This window comes from Pelodiscus sinensis, chromosome 12 (assembly GCF_052426305.1).
Source record: "Pelodiscus sinensis isolate ZL-2025 chromosome 12, ASM5242630v1, whole genome shotgun sequence".
In the NCBI taxonomy this organism is placed as follows: Eukaryota; Metazoa; Chordata; order Testudines; family Trionychidae; genus Pelodiscus; species Pelodiscus sinensis.
Window position 1 is genome coordinate 4,375,260 of NC_143063.1, and position 10,815 is coordinate 4,386,074.

The 10,815-nt window shown below is 55.4% G+C and overlaps 1 protein-coding gene across 2 annotated transcripts in view; it reads right to left on the reverse strand.

Moving 5' to 3' along the window:
• ADGRG1 (adhesion G protein-coupled receptor G1) overlaps positions 1-9,845 on the reverse strand; it is a 44,408-nt gene extending 34,563 nt beyond the window's left edge. Inside the window, exons 1-2 of one of the 2 annotated variants that reach the window (XM_075940437.2) lie at positions 9,666-9,845; positions 8,792-8,908 (exon numbers count right to left, since the gene is read on the reverse strand). The gene's annotated coding sequence lies outside the window, so the exon portion shown is untranslated. The remainder of the gene's footprint in view (positions 1-8,791; positions 8,909-9,665) is intronic. The other variant, XM_075940434.2, reaches the window with a different exon arrangement.
• Positions 9,846-10,815: the final 970 nt, after the last annotated feature.

Sequence of the window (10,815 nt, forward strand, 5' to 3'; positions counted from 1 at the left end):
AGAACAGACTGGACTGCATGAGAGCTCTACTCTTATTTTAGCCCATGCAAAGACCCCCACCGACTTTGCTCGGAGCTGGCTTCGGTTGCTAAACCGAGCAGAAATGAGAGTGCGGGCTCGGAAAATAAGACAGCTAATCTTACTTTATGAGCTGTGCACAGGGAAAAAACGGAAGTGTGGGGACAGACTTTGAGACTTTTCAGGAAAGTGATTTGGTAAGACCTGTTGTCTGGGGGCTGAAGGTTAATAATTCTCATTTCCTAACATGTTCTTCTGCACTGGCTAAAAATGCTCCAGTCAGTTTCATTTACTTTGAATAGAGGAACTTGCAGCATTTTGCTCCGTGAACTAGCTTCTGCAAGAGCTATGAATGGGCTGCCACGGTGTGTCTACACTGTCCCCTTAGCTCGAAGCAAGCGACACCATCTGAGCTACTCGAGTGAATGTCGAAAGAGCTCATTTCGATAAACTGTTATTCCGAAGCGTCCCTTAATCCTGGTGGAACGAGGTTCTCAGGGACATCGGAACAGCGAGCCCGTTAGATTTCAAAAGAACGCGCTGGTTCGAAAGGTGCGGAATAGCTATTTTGGGATACCGGAAGTATCCTGAAATAGCGCCGCAATCTAGACACGTCTAAAGGAGATGGGTGAAGGCCACCCATCCTCAAGGTTGCAGAGAGGGTTGCTATTTTAGATGAGCGAGTAGGTAGCTTGCAGGATGAGATTAGGGCAGGGATGGGCAATAATTTTTAAAGGGGGGCCACTCCAAGGTTCTGGCAAGTGGACGAGGGCAGCATTCTGTGGTGGGGATATGAAGGTTGGGTGCAGAAGGGAGCTTGGGGTAAGGGGCTGGGGTGCAGGACGGGGTGAAGGGTCTGAGAGGGAGTTTGGGTGAAGAAAAATCACGAGAGACGGTAACATGGTGCCAACACATGTACAGGGCCTAGCACAAAGGTCTCTGCGCTCTCCCACAGCGTGAACAACACAGTATCTCTAATGAACAACACCCTGCCGTGGCAGCAGTTCCCCCGAGCCGGGAAAGCCTGGGCAACCTACTTATTCCATCTTGGACTCTTCCGTCCGCTCGTTCGTGACCGTGTGTTCTCCGAGCCAGAGCACAAGCTGCTCCCTGCAGACACATTTGTGTGGTCTCAGATTTGCAACTCCAATACTAATAGTGCCTCGCCCAACACGCTTAGCACGCACGCAAGCCACATGCCTGTGATGCTGTGGCCACACACACAGACAACAGGCGGCAGCTGACTGCCGGATTCAGCAGTGACCACGGCCAGGCCATTGCTAAGATACGAGGAAGCATCGGTCACACTGCTTGAAGGGAGCTGATCCGCTCGTCCCTCTCCCCACCCGACACTGCAGCCCATGGTAAGGCAAAGCTGGGTGGCTGGAAATAACATCACAAGGCTGGCCAGGAGCATCTTGCAATGCTCCCCGTGCCGCCCTACCCCCCCAAAAATGCCTTTTGCAATCACAGTGCTAAGAATGGTACCAAGCATCCGCTGAGGTTAGAGACCACACCGGCATCATCAAGGCCTCCACGTCACTTTCCTTGGGTTCCCTAAACACCAAATATGGAGCAGTCCTGCTGAGGTCCGCCTCTTCCATGTACCATAGCACTCAGCCAGACAGCTACTCTCCTGCTGTCTTTTCGGTATTGAACCCCCGGGTCAGACCTCCTGGGGGCTGAGGGGAACCCAGGGGCATAAAACACCGTAAGGCAGGGGTTCTCAAACTTTGTGATACCGCGACCCCCCTCTAAGCTGCTCGCGACCCCCCAGAGGGTCGGGACCCACAGTTTGAGAAATGCGGCCGTAAGGAGAACAGAAGTCGGCCAGCCCTCACCTTGCTTTGAGACCTGGGCGCTGCTGTCAAGAGATCTCATCAAAGACCCACAAAATAAGCTAACCACCGCTGCAGGAGACTTCTGTGGGAAAGCCAGGTGCTGCCACGGCATTCTGCGCTCACAGACAGAGCTGAAATGAGACCCTAAAAGAGCCATAGGGAGCAGGTGCGCTCTTCATCTGGGTCACTGACGGTTGTAAAAGGTACCGTAATACTTTGCCTTGGAGGACCGTACACACTCGGGTTTCAGTCTTCTACCTACAATTCTCCTCTGGTTTCGACAGATCCCAATAGTCTCCCACCTACCCTAGACCGTTGTGAACTGCTGGTGTCTCGTGGCAGGGCTGTAGGCTCCTGCACCCACCAAGGAGCACTATGAAGACGAAACGGGCCCTTGGAGGATAAAGACTTTGTCAATCGCCCCATTTGTTAGAACTCGGAGAGAAGAGCAGCTAGAGATTCTCACAAGAAGAACCGGTGAGCTGTTTGACCTCTCGTTGGGCTAAAGCGAGGGAACAAAAGCAGAGATCCCCAGAATCAATCTGGGGTAGCCCTAAAAGCCAGTCAGTGGACACATGACCTCTCCGTTAGGGAGGTCAAATTTTGGTTATTTGGCTAATCGAATAGTCGATGGGTAGTCATCGGGCCTGCCTTGAGCAATAGGTGGACTTTCCTGTATTATCGCTTGAAATTAGTTTTGGGTCGTTTCTGTTCTAGGCCTTTATACCACAAAATAAGCTAAGTTCTGATGTTCACTCCAGTTCGTCTGATGGTTGCATAGATCGCCCTTGATTTGTAGTCGATAACGGGTGCCTCCGCCTTCAATGTGTAGCTCTAGCTCCAGGGGCCAGCAGGGTACTCAGGCAGTCCCCCGCTGGCGCCGTGCTCCCCGCAGCGTTTCTAAGCAGCGCTGCCACTTTGAAATACCCCCTTCTCTCCTCCCCTCGCCGCACTAGTTAACCAGTCGTTCACATCTTTGCTCCGCGTCTGCCTGGTCGTTCACATCCCTAGTCTGTCATCTCTCAGAACCACAGACAGTAACTTACCTGTGCTTACCTGCCGCCGGCTTTCCCCTGAAAATAACGCCCTCGTTTTCCCCCAGTTAGTTCACGATAGGATTGGCTACCGGCCCTGTCCTTGCGGTGAGACCTAAGGCACACAGTGCTCTGAGGTACGGAGCAGGTCTCTTGGGACTGCGTGCACTGGGACTATTTTGTGACTTTCGCATACGCGACCCTTTATCACTAAGTCCAGCTTGCCTGGGTGGGAAGACAGAGGGGCCTGTCTGATTCCATGGTAAGACCGGTACAGTGATCTAGGTCCCGTTTGTTACGGTGCTGGCAAAATCTAATTATCAAACATACCACCAGTTTGTGTGGTCAGCTCTGAGGCCCCAGAACTGCCCCAGACAGCGTGGCTTTGAAACGGCTGCTGCTGGTCCCCTCGCTAGTAGGGTGTTGCTGTAAAGGGGAATATAGGAAGGGGAATAAGGGAAGGTAGGAGGGGGTACAACGTGCAGCCAGGTACACATGCATGTGTGTGCATAGGAAAACAGAGTGCACGAATGGGTTGCAACCACTTTGCTAGCTGCTGATGGGTGGGGGGAGGGTGGTCCTCAGGAGAAAAAGTGTGAGATGCAAGTTTTGACACTTTGTAGGTGATACCAAACTGCTCACGATAGTTAAGACCAAAGCAGACTATGAAAGATCTCACCAAACTAAGTGATTGAGCAACAAAACGGCAAATGAAATTTAAGGGTGATAACTGAAAAGTAATGCACAGTGGAAAAAAATAAGCCCAACTATACATACAATCGGATGGGGGCTAATGTAGCTACAACTACTCAAGAGAGATCTTGGAGTCATTGTGGCTAGTTCTCTGAAAACATCCCCTCGGAGTGCAGGGGCAGTCAAAAAAAGCAAATAGCATGCTAGGAATCATTTAGAAAGGGATAATAGGATATTTTCTGTCTTATTCTTTACCTCTTTATAAAACCATGGTACGCCCACATCTTGAATACGGTGTGCAGACGCAGTCGCCTCATCTCACAAAAGATCTCTTGGCATTGAAAAAGGTTCAGAAAAGGGCAACAAAGATGATGAGGGGTTTGGAACGGGTCTCATATGACGAGCGATTTAAAAGACTTGGACTTTTCAGTTTAGAAAAGAGGAGATTAAGGGGGGCTATGACAGAGGTCTATAAAATCATGACTGATGTGGAAAAAAATAAATGAGGAAAAGTTATTAACATGTTCCCATGATATAAGAACTAGGAGTCACCAAATGAAATTAATAGGCAGCAGGATTAAAAACAAACAACAAGTTTTTCTTCATGCAGCGTACAGTCAATCTGTGGAACTCCTTGCCAGAGGATGTTGTGAAGACCAGGACTATAACATGGTTCAAAAAGGAGCTAGATAAACTCATGGAGGTTAGGTCCATCAATGGCTATTAGCCAGGATGGGTAGGAATGGTGATCCTAGCCTCTGTTTTTCTGGAAATGGGTGACAGGGGAGGGATCACGTGAGGATTACCTGTTGTGTTCCCTCCCTCTGGGGCATCTGGCATTGGCCACTGTCAGAAGACAGGACACTGGGCTAGATGGATCTTTGGTCTGACCCGGTGTGGCCGTTCTTATGTTCTCACAAATGTCAGTCACTGACAGTTATAACAGCTGTGGCAAGACAGTCACTTACAGGTGCCAGCGAACATGCAGGAGAGAGGTAAAACTACAGAAGTGGCTAATGCTGGGAGTCCAGAGCTGTGGGATCTGTTCCCACCTCTGGCGCTGACTTCTCGAACAGCTGTTTTGCCGCACACCATACATCTCGCTGTGCCTTATCTTTTCTTTGCAATTGTAAGTTTAAAGCGCTGTTGCAGCAACACCTTGACACATGAGTGTGGTCACGGCACCGGCGCTGGGAGCGCGTTAGTTAAACCACCTAAAACACGATGGGAGTAGCTAACAGCTACTGTAACTTGCTGCACTCGGGGGAAGGGAGGGGAGGTGTTTTTCACACCCCTGAGTGAGAAAGTTACGGCGCAGTGAAGTAGCAGTGTAGACAAGCCCTTAAGATGTATAATTCAGGGATAACAAAGGGCTTTGAGACAGGCTGAGTCTCTCAGCCTTCAGCCCACGCTGCAGAGAATCCGCCTGAAGGTGCCTAGACAGGTTAATTCGGAAATTGTGAAACTGGTGACAGTGCAAGTCCTACTCTCCTCTCTGCCACGGCTGGGCCTCTCTCCCCACCGTCCCTCCTGCGAGGTGTAAGCGCACCCTGGTCTGACACGCCTCTTCGAGGAGCCTTCAACCACGGAAAATGCCAGGCAGTCAGCGGCCCACAGAAAAGAGAAAACCAGGGTACAGGGATTCAAATCAGACCCACAGACTGGCAGCATTGTGTGCAGACAGCCCTTTGAACCGTCAGCCTCAATGTGCTTTTATAGACTCCTTTGTAGTCTGATCACGACTTGCCGAATGTTTACGGCTCTTCAATGAATGCAGAATTCCTCGGGAATGGCAGAAACTCATGTGACACCCAAGGGCAAGCGGGCCACCTGCCAAGTGCCAGGGAGCGGAGCGGGGAGTGAGTCACACAACCTGGGGCCATGCATCCGCCCGCACAAGAGCCTTTGTGCTCTGCCCTGGAAAGGGGGGAGGCAGGGCTTGGCAAACCTTCTTGGGAGCTTGGAGGCGCGAGGGGGATGGGTCACAGGGCGTCTGCCACAGCCGTGGCTTCGGTGACCAAACCTAGGCCACGCAGGGACTGTTGCTATAGCGGTGGGCCCCGATCCTCAGACCTAGTGGGCCAGCAGTGTCTAGAGCAGGGACGGGCAATAATTTTTTGCCAGGGGCCACTTCGAAAAGTTTGGAAGTGGCTCCGGGCATTGAGCGGAAGGGGCAGGGCAAGATATTTCTGGGTTCCCACCCTCAGACAATGACAGGTCTGGGGGTGAGGGAGTGCCTTTGCCCCACCCCAAGTTCCCCCAAGATGCCCATGCCCCTGGTGTGGGAGGAGACTTCCCTCGCTCCCCTGCTGGAAGGTTATTTAAATCCCGGAAGTAGCCCCAAATCCCAAGGCCCAACAGTGTCTTAAAGCCGGCTTCCTCCCTGAGCTCCACAGGACTTGCCCTTCTGCACCCGCCATCTCACCCTCGGTGCACAGTGGGACGGGGGTGGAGGCAAAGATGGCTTTGAGAGGGCCCCAATCCTCAGCTGTTCAGTCCCCAGCACGAATCAGAGCCAGCGGTCCCCTCGTTGGGGTCTCCAATGGCCTATTATGGCAGCTGGAGACAGGCAGCGTAGGGAAGTTAACTGAATAGTCGATTAACCTCGTGAGTTTTTATCAGTTACTCGACTCTTCTATAGTCCCTGGGGGCGGGGCCAGCAGCCTGGCCACACCCCCAAGGAGCCCCATCACCCCACACTGCTGCTCTGAATCAGAGGCAGCAGCGTGGTGTACCCTGTGGGTGCTGGTCCATTAGAGGAGCCTGTTTAAAAACCAGCTCCTCACGAGGACCGGGTGCCTGCCACTCCGCGCTGCTGTCCAGGGTGGGTGCTGAGCTCCCGGATCCTGCACGAGCCAGAACTGAGCCAGGCTGCCTGGCTCCTGATACACTTTAAATGCAGAGCCACAGCGTGGGTAGGTCTCAGACCGGGCACTGAGCCAGGCTGCTGGTGGACAGCCAGCTAAACAATTTGTGGGAGGGGGGGAAAATGCATTAACCTATAAAGCTTTTGCTTATCAGTTAATCAGCTACAGCATTCCGCCCCCAAGGCAGGCGTCTTCCAACCTCTGCCAACCGTCAGGAGCGGGGGGGGCAGAGGAGTTGCTCTCCCCTCTCTATGGGGCTCCCCCTCTAACAGGTGGGCTTCCTCTGGCCGGCTTCTCAGCTGCCTCGGGCCGTGAGGGCTTTGCCACCCTCCTGCTTCACGAGCCGCCTCCGCGAATGTCTCACACTCTGGCTCACCACGTGTCCAGAGCAGGACGTGGGGGCGGGGTGGGGTGGGGGGCAGGGGGAATGGCCATGACTTATCAGTTAATGGTTCGTAAAGAGCCATCAGCCTGTCTAAAAGAAAGGGCTTGGAGTTGGCTTTCGCCACCATTTCCCATGACACACCACTTAGCGTTCATTCCAGCTCTGTGTGTCACCACTTTCCCTCCTCGTTACGCCTCGTGCACGCTTTCCCTCCGTTGCTAGAATCCCCGCTTCTAGCCCAGCCCAGGGTGGGAGCGAGCAAGACGTTAGCCCCGGGTAGCAGCTGCTTCGGAGCTGCTGGGAAACGTGTTGGTGGGTCCCCGCGTGGCTACGTGGGAGCAGGTGTCAAAACCACCACCTACAGCGGCACCAATTAGGTCCCGAGATGGTCTCAACAGAGCAGCTAAAAACTCAATGGTCGGACTCAGCAGTCCAGTGGCAGCCCCACTCCCCTCCCTCCGCCCTGCTGTTTCATTGTGAGGGATGGCTGCTAAAGAAAACCATCTCCATCAAACCCAACAGAGCATAGCAAGCTCTGGGAACAGCTCCCAGCCTTCCACCAGCCCAGCTTTAAAGCGCCACGAGCTCTCCTTTCCCACCATGCCTGCTGTTGTTTACAAACCTGCCGCCCTCTGATCTTCTCCCTCCCCCACTCCCATCTCTCCAGTCGCTGGATTAAGATTTGGACGGCAATCAAATATGTAACATTTATCGTCACGGCCTGAGCTGCGCAAACCCTGCAGGTCACAGCCGTGCAGACAGCGCCAGGCAGAAAGCGCCAGGGCAAAATTCCCACCCGGCCTGGGGCAGCAAGTTGTCTAAATCAGCCATGTCAGCCTTCCAGCACCTCTCTCAGCACGTTCTCCCTCCTCCCTGAGCTGTGGGACCGCAGGCGGCTCTCTTCGCCAGGTCTCGCCCACTACCCAAAGTTGGTCCGATAAAAGCTATGACCTCACCACCCCCTTGTCCCTCTAATATCCCAGGACCAACCTGGTTACAACAGTGCAAACTCCAGCTATGTCCAGTAAGGGCACAAACGTGGAGCAGACACTTATGCCTAATGGTCGTTGCAGGAACCTCTGTTCGAATCCATAACATGCATAAACCTGTCAGGGGACATTTTAATCTTCCTGGTCACTCAATCATGGATTTAAAAGTAGCCATTCTTCTACAAAGGAATTTCACTAACCAATTACAGAGAGTGTCTGCAGAACTGGAATTCATCTTCAAATTTGACACTGTTACCGTAGGCTTGAACAAACACCTTAACTGGTTGGCACAAAGAAAAGCCAATTTCTCCTGCCTCTATCATGCACATTTTCACAACAAATGCTGTGAACGGGACACATCCAGACCACTTAATTAGCCTCATTAACACAGGCCCTACAATTGACAGGTACTTGTTCTGCTGTTAAATATATACATCTTGTTTTCTGTTATTTCCACTCCAATTTCATGGGCTTTGCCCACGAAAGCTCATGATTCCATTTTTTTTGTTAGTCCCTAAGATACCGCAAGACTACTCGTGGTTTTTCAAGTTACAGACTAACCCAGCTATCCCTCTGAGCCTTTTCATTAAGGATGCTTAAGAACAGTCAATACAGAAAGGCCCTCAGAAGGAGCTACCCCAGCCATGGCTCTGCTATTTAAAATGTAGTAAAAGGCTTCTGTCCACCATGGTCCTGACTCTTACTAGATTTAAACTGCAGAACCACAGCTGGGGTAGCACCTTCCCTTACCGACTAATCCCGTAGTTGATACAAACTGTATCGACTACACAATTACTTCGTTGCCTGCCTCTTAACATCCTTAGTCCACAAATAGAAAGAGGTGGGGCAACATTGCAGGAGGCTCGCCAGACCTGAAGGGCGGGATCCATCCACCAAGAAGACTGCTCACACCCCGCTGGAATAAAACTCTCCTCCCTCCTCCACCACTCCAGTTTCTCCTTACCTGCCTGACTCTGTGGTCAGATCCCTGCTGCTCCCCAGCAGGTGTTGGCACAGCTGAGTCCTGGGCTGCTGCAGTGGGACATTTCTCCAAGAGCCTGTGGTCAGCTGTGCAGGGCAGCTGGTGGGGTGGGGGAGTGTTAACTGTTTAATGGCAATGACTCCCCGCTGCCTAGGACGGGCCAGACCCATCCAGCTGGAAAACACACCCCAGGGTGGGCAAATATCGGAATTCAGGCCCCAAGGAAGTCACACCCCCCCCCCCCACACACACCCCAGCTTGACCCCATCGCTCTGTCTCCTGCTGGCCAAGCAGGGCACCCAGGCTGCTCTAGCTCCGGCTAGAGAAAGCTGGGCTCCAGCAGGAATCCCGGAGGGGGGAGGCGAGCTGGAAGGAGCGCAGGAGCCCGCCTGGGCCCGCCCCTCCCCCGGGCAGCGGAGGGAAGGCTGCTTTGTGATCTCCAGAGCTGCTCGCCCTATAGGAGACCATAGGGGGGTGGGGGGGGGGGGCGCAGCCTGCCCCAGGGCCACGGAAACATTTCGGACCCAGCCCCGGCTGCAAATCCCCGCGCAGCTACAGCGCCAGGTGCGCCCTGAAACGCCCCCGCCCTGCGGAGCGAGCAAAGCCGCACCTGGCCCCAGCCGGGCTGCTCCAGGAGCCCCGGCGGGGCGGGCAGGGCCGGGCTGGGCGCTCGCTGGCTCCGGGCCCCCCGCACGGGAGCCCCCTTCGCCCCGGTCCCGGGAGAGCCCTCCCGGCGCCTGCAGCCTCCTTGGGCGGGAGCGCGGGGGAGGCGACGGCCCGGCCCGGGGCCCGATCCCTGCCCCACGGGCCCGGGCTCTGCCCACCAGCGGCGGGGGAGGCGCCGCCGAGCCGGTACCTTGGTGCTGCTGCAGGGCGAGCCGCGTCCGGCGGGAGCGCTCCGAGGCGAGACCCGGCCGGGGCCGGGCGGGCTGGGCTGCAGCGGCGTCCGCGAGCGACCTCCAGGGGGGCGGGGGCGGCTTCACCTGCAGCGTCCTGCGGAGCCGCCCTGAGTCTGCGAGTTACCCCGCCCCCTCCGGCCGGCTGTGCGCGGAGAGACAGCCACACCCCCCCACACACAGACACAGCCACACCCCCCCCCACACAGCCAGTGCCACACCCCCCCCCCCCACACACAGACACAGCCACACACCCCCCCACACACAGACACAGCCACACACCCCCCCACACAGCCAGTGCCACACACACCCCCCCACACACAGACACAGCCACACACCCCCCCACACACAGACACAGCCACACACCCCCCACACACACAGCCAGTGCCACACACACCCCCCCACACACAGACACAGCCACACCCCCCCACACACAGACACAGCCACACACCCCCCACACACACAGCCAGTGCCACACACACCCCCCCACACACAGACACAGCCACACCCCCCCACACACAGCCAGTGCCACACACACCCCCCCACACACAGACACAGCCACACCCCCCCACACACAGACACAGCCACACCCCCCCCCACACACAGACACAGCCACACACCCCCCCACACAGCCAGTGCCACACACACCCCCCCACACACAGACACAGCCACACACCCCCCCACACACAGACACAGCCACACACCCCCCCCACACACAGCCAGTGCCACACACACCCCCCCACACACAGACACAGCCACACCCCCCCACACACAGACACAGCCACACACCCCCCACACACACAGCCAGTGCCACACACACCCCCCCACACACAGACACAGCCACACCCCCCCACACACAGCCAGTGCCACACACACCCCCCCACACACAGACACAGCCACACCCCCCCACACACAGACACAGCCACACCCCCCCCACACACACACAGCCAGTGCCACACACACCCCCCCACACACAGACACAGCCACACCCCCCCACACACACAGACACAGCCACACCCCCCCCACACACAGCCAGTGCCACACACCCCCACACACAGACACAGCCACACCCCCCCCCACACACAGCCAGTGCCACACACACCCCCCCAC